Raw genomic sequence first — 10,435 nt, 5'->3', positions numbered from 1 at the left:
TCCGAGATTACACCGGTACAATCTCTGAGGCCACGCCTAGCTGCACTAGCCTGCGCGGTGCCGAAGTCGGATAAATTGCAGTGGCGATAATGAGCCTTTGCTTATGCGCAGCTACGCGCAGTAGTGAGAAGGAACAGTGTTTGACGGCGCATTTAACGCAAATACCCAAATGTTTTGGCGCCGAATCTGTGCCGAATCCCGCGGAATGCCATCGAGCCTGCAAAGGGTGGGCATTTCTTGTTTCGGAGACAAATCAAGTTTGTATTTCGGAAACAAATCAAGTACGGCAAATCTATTGATCGGATAATTTTACATCGTTGACACAAAATTTCGAAACGTGGATATCTACGGAGATTTCTAGGGGATTTCACTTTGTTACATCCAATAACCGTTATGTCCCGTTTCGTTATAACGAAGTTTCACGTACGGTAACATGCATTTGTTAATATCTTGTCTTACTTGCTAATTACAGGTGACAAATCTGAGCTCAAGCAACATTGGGAACAAGCTACATTGTCTGAGGGTGCATCAGCCTGTGGAACTGTGTAAGCCAGCTCCCTGAATATGAGGTGACCAATGTGTGATAACATTCACAAGCAAATCTCTAGAAGGTGCTTTAGTAACAATTTGCTTATGTAGTGTTGTTATTGATTTGATTTATTCTTTGAAAAAATTCTTTGAATTCTTTGGTCGCTTTAGCGCTTAATTTGTGTGATTAATCAGTTTTTATGTTAAGCATGGCTTTAAGATGGGTTAGCGCTTTTGTGGCCTTGCCAATACTTCAGTGGTGCTATGGTGGGTTGTAAGAAATGGGCCATAGTCATTGGTGCTGTCTGTACAGCCAAATTTTTTTCACTATTGCTAGGATTAGGAACATTCCCATTGATTTGTCCATTCAGCAAGTATCAGGAGACAATAAGTTCCTTTATAATTAATGCTATAGTGGAAGGGTGTATTGTGTTCCTAAATCCATGAGTGCCAAACATTCATGTAAGGAAAAATTCCACGATAATGTTGCTGTAGTCCTTAATATTCCATCTGCAAATCTCGAACAATGTTGACGAGGTAAGGAAAATGATCGCGAGTCTTCCCAGACCATCGCACTTCAGTGATCTACCCAGATCACTGAAGCTCAGCAACATTTCGTTGGACAGTTGATCTGGATGGAGATACTGAATTGCAATTTTATGACTGAATTCTAGCGTCTAGAGCCTACTTAAAATGTAATCCTTGTGCTATTGCTTCCTCCGACAATAGTGTTCCCATTGTAAATCGACAGGTTTGGTAGGTCTTGCTGTCATTTCTGTAACTACTCCCCAGCCCTATGAACAAGTGGTGCTTTTCGATACAGTTTTAAGGTGCTGATTCTTCCAATGAATGTTAAACATTCCTGACTAGAAGCTCCGCCGCATTTTAAAGAGCTTTGAATGCCTTTTACGTACTTTACCTTGGAGCCTTAATGATCTGTCAGATTTACAAATCTCAATGAATTGCTTTACTAAATTATAGGGCTACATTACAGATATTGACTAGAAGATTGCACTTTGCTCTTCAAAGGACCAGGGAAAACATTTTAAGGCGACTACAAAACATGTGGCAAGACATATTATAGCCGTTTCTGAAACGGCTACAAAACGTCCCGCAAACGTCTTATAGCCGTTTTTAAAATGGCTACAAGATGTCTTGCAAAACGACTTATATATCTTATTTTGCGGTGCATTAGACGGTCTTCACGACGGCTACAAGACGACAAAGTTTTGGTAAGACTTCTTCAAGAAGTCTTAAATATCTTGCCAAGATGTCTTTGTCTTGTACACGTTTATAATGATTTTCAAAACGTCTTGGTGATCTTGCCAAGATGTCTTGTAGACGGCTAATAGACCAGTGTGTGTTCAGTGTGACTGATGCCTTGTGGAAGCATGTGCGGGTTTATTGACCAGTTGCCTTCACCCAAAAAGATTCCGTACTCGTGACGCCTGCGGCAGTAAGGGTGTTCCACATCCGCCGCCAAGGTTTGTGAGTGGTGGCGCTGGCTAACACTCCCAGGGTTCCAGTAGGAAACATAAATACCGAAGAAAGTGGATGGGGAAACGGCGCCGCGGTAGCTCAATTGGTAGAGCATCGCACGCGTAATGCGAAGACGTGGGATCGTTCCCCACCTGCGGCAAGTTGCTTTTCATCCACTTGCATTGCCAATAATTTATAATTTCTTTAATTCAATTGGTAAGTACAAGTAAATTCTCCTATATTTTCCTTGGTGTCTTTGTTTGTTGGCTTCTCATCATATTGCCACGACGCCATCTGTGCCCAACCACGCTGACGACGAGAACGACGACCTCGTGTGTGCAAGCGAGCGTGCTAGAGAAGAAGAAGCTAAAACTGAACGCTTGTTCTAATTGTCTAGATTAAAATAACGCTCTCTGCTCTTGTCTCAAGTGAGCCGTGACACTGGTGGACGTGCTGGGTATCGCATCATCGCCTAATGATAGGGGCGACTCCTGCGAGTAGCCCTGCGTCCAGCCCTTCAAGACATCATCCACGCGTCGAGACACCTGTGCACCGTGCAAGCCGCCGCCTGCAAGGTCTGTGCCCGGAATTTGGTCTCTTGCAACGAACTTCGTCAGCGACCTCAACGACTCAGGAAATGGCGATTGCAAGCCCAACACAGGTGACTATCCAAAACCATCTAGTCCCCTCAAGCTTCCACGGTGACACGTACGAAGACGCCGAAGACTGGCTGGACCAGTACGAACGCGTAGCTAAGGTTAATCAGTGGCGTCCGGACCAGAAGCTTTCCAATGTGTACTTCGCTCTTGAAGGTAGCGCAAGGACGTGGTTCCAAAACCGCGAGGCACATTTGACAACGTGCGACGAATTTTGCCGTCGGCTACTTGACACCTTCGGAAGCACTGATCGCCGAGATAATGCACAACGACTTCTCGAGTTGCGAATTCAGAAGCCCAATGAAAGTGTCTCCATGTTTGCCGAGGACATGTCTCGTTTGTTTCGTCGCGCGGATCCCAACATGCCGGATTCGAAGAAGCTAAGCCATCTCATGCGCGGCGTCAAAGAACAGCTATTCGCTGGTCTCGTGCGGAACCCGCCTACAACAGTGGAAGAATTCATTAAGGAAGCCACAGCAATCGAGCGGGCGCTCCAGCAGCGTTGTCGGCAATACGAACGCCTGACTAACGATGCGCCTGCAGGAGCCGCAGTACTCACAGTGACAGACGAAACCTCGCTGCGTCAACTGATAAGAGACATTGTGCGCGAGGAGATTGCGAAGCAAACTGTGACACCGAAGGAGTTTACTGTTGCTTCGGTCGCTGAAGTTGTTCGCCAAGAAATTCGGCAAGCATTAGCACCTCCTGAGCCGCTCCCTGAACCGAGTCCCGAAACGCGCTTCGAGCCACGCGCATATAGCTACGCAGACGCTGTCCGTCGCCCGCTTTCTACCATGCCGGTACAGCAGTACCACCAGCGGCCACCTATTGCTGCCTGGATACAGAGGGAGCATTTCAGGCGACCCCAGCCTCGCAGGACCGACGTATGGCGCACTGCTGATCGCCGACCATTGTGTTTTCACTGTGGCGAACCAGGGCACATTTATCGTTTTTGCCCTCATCGCCAGCGTGGCATCCAGGAAATGTCACCTGCCACTCCGCGCCAGTTTCCAGAGAGACATCCACGCTTCGACGACAGTGTCAGTCAGGAACAAGGCAGCTCAGCTAATCTGCGGTCGCGCTCGCCGTCTCCATTACGTTATTCTTCGCCGAACCGTCGCAGTTTCGCCGACGTTGTACGAGGCCGCTCTCCAAGCCCACGGCGGGGAAACTGAAATCAGCGACCTCCGGGGGGAAGGTTGCAAGTCGTCGAACCGCCGAAAATCCCCCATTATTACTGAGAAACGAGCAGAGCAACCCGGAGAAACGGGACGCCGACGAATTTGTAAGTGCCGACCTACTCTTAACAATTGATGGGCACGACGTGACAGCTTTAGTTGATACTGGTGCAGACTTTTCGATAATGAGTGAGCAGTTGGCAGACCGGCTTAAGAAAGTCAGAATGCAATGGACGGGCCCTTATATTCGAAATGCCGGGGGCCAGATAATGGTACCTACAGGAAAATGTACTGCACGGCTCCAGATAGGAAATACAGCTTTTGTCGCCACTTTTATGATTTTAAAAGAGTGCTGCAGATCACTCATCCTTGGAATGGACTTCTTGCGGGAGTACGGCGCCGTGGTTAACATACGGGACGGCGAGATAACCTTGACAACTAGTACAGACACGAGCCAAGACGAAGAGCGCCGACGTATATCGTTACGTGTCGCCGACGACGACGTCTGCATACCACCACTATCATGCAGTCCCCACGAAACACGCAAGCAGCTATTTGATGTCTAAAAGATGTCTTGAACGGCTAATTCAAAAGCCTAGTAGCTGTCTTGATCAAGACATTTTGTAGCCATGGACGTCTAGAAGTACTTCAGTAAGCCCTGCTAACGTTACGCTAAAAGTTGGCTAATGGACAGCTTGACAAGAACAACTGAAGACTTTTATTAGACATTCCCTCAAATTTTTGCGGCAGCTGTTACAGTAACACGACGTTTGCCCACAGTTACAATTTATTTTAAACGAGGCATGGACATCAGAAAAAAAAAGTTTATATTGTCGGATAGAGTGATGCAGAGGTAGTTTTTCCAGATGTGAACCATGGGAATAGTGTAGTACAGCCTCATTGGTCAATTTGTGCTTTTTAATTAGACCAATCTATTGAATGCCACCTGTCAGAATTATTTTGCAAATAAAACAAGATCTGTATTGTATGCTGATATATTTGCAATGTTCACTCATTGACCTTAACAAGAACATCTCTGCGTGAAACACGTCATTATTGACAAAACTTCACCCTGCTGGGTCTCCACCAAATTGAAATAGTTTCTAGCAAAGAAAAATTTTGTCAGTGATGCTGCAGTTCAGGCAAAAATTACATCCTGGTTTCAGCTACAGTGGGCACAATAGCCTTACACCAGTATACGAAACAGAACACTGTGCTGCAATGAGTTAAGAAATTTTTATTTATTTTATTTATTTATTTGATACTGTCAACCCCGTTGTTGGGGTCATTACAGGGAGGGTGATGTGTCAAGAATACATGATACATAATTTTCTTTCTATGTAACATACAAATGCACTGGCGCTCTTGGAAGTTAACAAAAGCAAATAACAGTAGTTATACAAAGAAAAGTCAACGAAAGTGCTCGCAGCAACAATTTAGTATACATTCTCGTAAAAGAAAGTATCCAACGCATTTTCAAATTCGGCAGAGCTCTCGTTGCTCACAACTGCATCAGGCAATCTGTTCCACATTTCAATTGTGTCAGGAAAAAAGGAGAAACGAAAAGCATCAGTACGTGTTAAATAAGGTTGAATAGCTCTGCTATTGTTTAGACGATCGCATCTCCGTCCTGGGGGTTGTAGATATAGATCCTTGTTTATTTTCGTTCGCCCACTCATGATTTTAAAAAGAAACTTTAGCCTATGCTTACTTCTGCGTTCCTCCAGAGGCTCTAGTTCACACGATTTTAACAAGGCTGTAACAGACTCCATGCGTCGGTATTTACCGCATATGAAACGGACTGCCAATCTTTGTATTCTTTCTATTTTTGCTTTCAGGACTTTCTGATGAGGGGACCACACAACACAAGCGTACTCCAAGACTGGTCGTACAAAAGTTTTGTAGGCTGTTAATTTCACGTCCCGTGTAGCGCATTCCAGTTTTTTCTTTAAAAAGTATAGTTTTTGGTTTGCCTTAGAACATATATTATCAACGTGTGAGTGCCATTGCAATGTGTGCATAATACTGACTCCTAAGTATTTGAAAGAAGCTGCATTATTCAGAGGATGGTTTCCGATGTGGTATATGAAGGAAAATTTGCTCCTGCTTGAGCGAATATGCGTAAATGTTGTTTTGCTATAGTTTATTTCCATGTCCCATGTTAAACACCACTCGTCTAATGCCTGTAAGCATCTATTTAGATTAATTTGGTCATCTTCGCAACCTATTGGCGAATAAATCAAACAATCATCAGCAAAAAGTTTCATTTTAACAGGCGGTTCGACTAGTGCACCGATATCATTAACAAACAACAAAAAAAGTATTGGTCCCAAAACGGAACCTTGGGGAACCCCAGAGTACACACGCAATGGATTTGAAATGCAATCCTCAATCCTTACGGACTGTTGACGCATAGATAAATAGGCCTCTATCCATTGTATTACTTCTTTACCTATTCCTATTTTATCGAGCTTAAAAAGTAATTTACGGTGAGAAACCTTATCGAAAGCTTTCCTAAAATCAACGCTTATTACGTCTGTTTGTAGGTGTGCATCCATGTTCAGGTAGAACATGGTTGCACAATAAAGGATAGTACACATCTGGAAAAACTCTGCAAACCACTCTAACTAGCAATATAATTATATTTTTTCTGATGTCCATGCTTCATTTAAAAGTAAATTGTAACTTACTTTCTGGGTGCCTCTTGTAAGGTAACGCCACATGCTTGCACAGCATCACGCAGAAATAATGGCAAGTTCTTTGGCATACCATCCATTAGTGAATTCCTTGTATGTTGCATGTTACAAGAACTGAAAGATAAATCATAATATGCTGTTATTTTTTTTCATAAACTGTATGATGAGCTTTTCATGCATAAAAGGTGATTACAAGCGAAAAAGCAGCAAGGCATCAACTTCACACCATGTTACATACTCATACTTTATTAACTAATAAATTAGAAAAGATGCAGAAAGTGTAATTAACAAGAGTGACAAATAGCAGCAAAGGTGATCATGGATAAATCTTGAAGATGATTGCCGCCGCTGCCAGAGTAGGCCACCCTTCGTAGGAAAGCACTGGCTGCCCACAAAAGCTTGCTGTCACAGGCCACGCGTGATGGTTCTTGTAGACATAGGAAAGCAATACCTGCACAGAACAGGAAAAAAAGGGCAAGGGAGGAAATGGGAATGTTGAAATTGGAACTTCAATTAGCAATATGTGCTAAGTAAGAAGTTTGGTTCACATTAAAAATAAATTTAAGCACTCCTTTTTCTTAAATTACGGGTATCTTAAGGTATGTATGCGATGATGTTTAAAATGACTAGTATATTTCCTATCATAAGCCAACAAACACTGACACCAAGGACAACATAAGGGAAATTACTTGTGCTTAAAAAATTAAATAAAGAAACGATAAATTAATGGAAATTAAAGTGGATGAAAAAACACCTTGCCGGAGGTGGGAACTGAACCCACAACCTTCGCATTTCACGTGCTATGCTCTACCAATGGAGCTACAGCGGCGTCGTTTTCCCATCCACTTTCTTGGGTATTTATGTGTCCTAGTAGAATGCTGGGAGTGTTAGCCAGCGCCACAACTCACAGACCTTGTTCCTGGCATATAGTCATTAAGTTGCATAGCAGAGTCAAAGTCAGCCTTTAATTTATTTTATGGTGTTTTGTGGCTAAAAAGCCACTTATCAACCTGTCAAACAAGTCTGAGAAGCTTCCTGCAAAATATAATCAGTTTAAAACAGTAATTCACTCTGCAGGTGAATGATGTACTAACTTAATTAAAAAGTTAAATAGCATTTTATATTGTTGAACTAAAAGCAAGTTAGGCATTTTGCACTGCCTAGCTGTTGCCTTTCTTTCAAACTTAAACATGACACAGTACAGAGTAAGCAGGTAGCATTCAAAGGAGGACTGGTGATAAAGTAGTGTTCCAAAGCAACACTCCTAGCTGGATCAATCACTTTTTTTGATATATTTTCATGTGACCCTAATTGGCTTCGGGCAATACCTCACACAAATGACGCGACACCTTGGATGATGCGTCATACAAAGTTGAAAGTATCTCAGGATGTGATCAAACGATAACATTGCCCACTGACTTGGAAGTGTTAACATGCTGTTTGCGTGAGAGAGTGCAAAGTGATTCGTATAGGTGGCAAATTCATCAGTGTATCTATAGCCTCAGGTAATTCTGAGCATCTATGCTGACTTGCAACTGAGAAGCCACTGCACACAAAAAAGTGTATTCAAGTAATGGTCCATGCAGAATAATTGCCCACCTAGTGAAAAGGCAAATGTGGCAGGCTAATGAGCCAGAGCAAATAGATTGATAAATTCTGATAATACCTCCAATGATATTATTGAAATAGGTGATCAAAACAGCACAGGTAAAATTGCAGTTATGACAAAATTTTAAAAGCACCTCTGCAAACTGCTGAAACCCTCAGCACCATGCCTGTTCTACACGCACATGTGTTGCAGCGCAATCTACATCTCAGATGCAGGCGCCTCCACAGATCACTTTGTGATCTCCTCACAGGAAGGTTAAAAAACAGTCTGGCACAAGCTACTTGATGTGATTCATTTTGCAAGCGCCAGCCAAGTGCTGATGGTGGTAGAGCGAAATTGAAGTTTGTCCTTGTATGGAAGCCTTGGCCCATGTTTTATCAATTCTAGCGGAAAAACACACCTTTTACAGCACACATAAATCTTAAATTAGACTGCTTGCTGATGCTGTACAGTAAGTTCCTGTAAAGAAACTAAATCACACAGAAAACATTTAGAATACCAAACTAATCAAATACTGGCTTGAATACATTTGTGCATTAGGGAAGCAAGGTGTAATGTACATTGTTGTAGAAAATTTTTACTCATGTATGGAATACTTCTATGACACAGCAGAGTGAGCTCTTACATAGCAATGACTACCTATAGGTAAATTTTGTAAGGCTTAGGGAAACTAATTATTAGTAGAACTGTGTATGTACACTGACACTGAGAAATTGGTTATAATAGTGGCAGCTTATAATGGACCAGTGCAAAAAAATGGCCATTTGTGAGACACCAACTAGCTATTTTACCACGAAGCGCTCCCTGGCCTTAACCCATATAGAAAGCACTGGGAGGACCAGAGAGGGTACAGTACATTGGCTTACACTGATCATGATGAGGTCCCGTCATCCAGCTAGTGCCAAGGTACAAGAAGGATGTCCAGCCGTCTATAGAGTGAAAGGGGCAAAATAAGATAGCATCAAGTCAGTTGAAAGGCAAATTTGCAATTACAAATAAGGTGACCCGGTCACAGTCATTCATTAATAAATGCCAAGCTGTCGTGATTTCACTCCCAGATGAAGCACCTACTAGGTTAAAGGTTTTGCTGCTTATTTAGAACAAAACACAAGTGAAATTTGCACATCAGCAGACGATTTAATTTGGAATTGTACAGATGAAGTAAACATTGCAGTTATATTTTTCGTTTTGCTATAAAGTGGGAACGCTACAAACTGCATAGTCACTGACACACGCGCGCACACGTAAGAACAAAAAGACACAAAATAGGGCGAGTTCAGTCTGGTTCAGCATTACAGCCAGCGCGTCGTCTTCGAATGCACTCCTTTCGGTTGGCTCGTGCTACGTTAACTACAGGCTAACAAGCAGGACAAAGTTCTTACTGTTGTTGCGGAAGTCGTGGAGCGCGGTAGTGCTGAACGGCTGAACACAAGCAGAACCCTCGTATAAAAGTAATGACGAAAACTCGAAGGGCAGAAGAGCCCATGTATCAAGAATTGTCGCGGGTAACACCTAAATATATTCACATTGTTGACGAAAAACGAAGCGCAATGTATTTCACTTACCGGAAAAAGTGTTATCCGAACGTGCGACGTACAAAGACGCACCGAGACACGAAGGCGGCGAACGCAGATCCCGCCATTGTGGTAGTAAGCCGTCGGCGAAAACACGCAATACAGCCGATGTCACGAAGCACTGATGCAAAACACACGGCACAGAGCATCAGCACAGCTAAATGACTCCAGTTAATATCCAGTATAAATGTACAGAACGGCTTAGAATGACGCACAACTAGATAACGAACCCACGACCGAGACATAGCGGGCGGCAATGGCCGTTTTTTCAAACTTCCTGCCTCCCAGTGTTTCCAGCACAGAATGAGATGTCCGACAAATTTGGATTGTGCTGCCGAAGTGATCGCAGCGCGGTGGCTCTGTGCAACACCGGCCGCTGTGCAACACCGGCGTTTCGCTCCTGCTGCTGTAAATACCTCCTGCGCGAGCATAGAATGGTTTCCAGGCGTCGTGTGCGCGCCCCGTATGGAAAACAATAACACGCCCTTGATTGTTGAAGTTCTGGCGTGAAATTATTTAATATTAAAGCCAATTAACTTATGTTGCTTCCAACGAGTTCGATTTGTCTGTGGCGTCTTTTATTCGCTAACGCCGATGGCCGACGGTAACCGCACATTTAACACGTCGTTTGGCATTTTATGCACTTTTAGACAAAAAGATCTAGAAAAGTTCTTGAGTTAGACATTCTGAATGCGTTTACCAAAACAGACTCTAG

At 43.4% G+C, this 10,435-nt stretch overlaps 1 long non-coding RNA gene and 1 other non-coding gene across 2 annotated transcripts; one reads left to right on the top strand and one right to left on the bottom strand.

The window, feature by feature from the left end:
- Positions 1–2,095: 2,095 nt before the first annotated feature.
- TRNAT-CGU (transfer RNA threonine (anticodon CGU)) lies at positions 2,096–2,167 on the top strand. Its single transcript has one exon. It is a non-coding gene; the product is annotated as a tRNA-Thr (tRNA).
- A 4,595-nt stretch (positions 2,168–6,762) lies between these two features.
- On the bottom strand, positions 6,763–10,038 carry LOC142568014 (uncharacterized). The gene is made up of 3 exons (XR_012825339.1): positions 9,712–10,038; positions 9,013–9,075; positions 6,763–6,988 (listed from the first exon to the last, which is right to left on the bottom strand). It is a non-coding gene; the product is annotated as an uncharacterized LOC142568014 (long non-coding RNA).
- Positions 10,039–10,435: the final 397 nt, after the last annotated feature.

This window comes from Dermacentor variabilis, unplaced genomic scaffold (genome assembly GCF_050947875.1).
Source record: "Dermacentor variabilis isolate Ectoservices unplaced genomic scaffold, ASM5094787v1 scaffold_15, whole genome shotgun sequence".
Lineage (NCBI taxonomy): Eukaryota > Metazoa > Arthropoda > Arachnida > Ixodida > Ixodidae > Dermacentor > Dermacentor variabilis.
The sequence above is the reverse complement of the archived record's forward strand: the minus strand, read 5'-3'. Positions and strand labels throughout refer to the sequence as shown.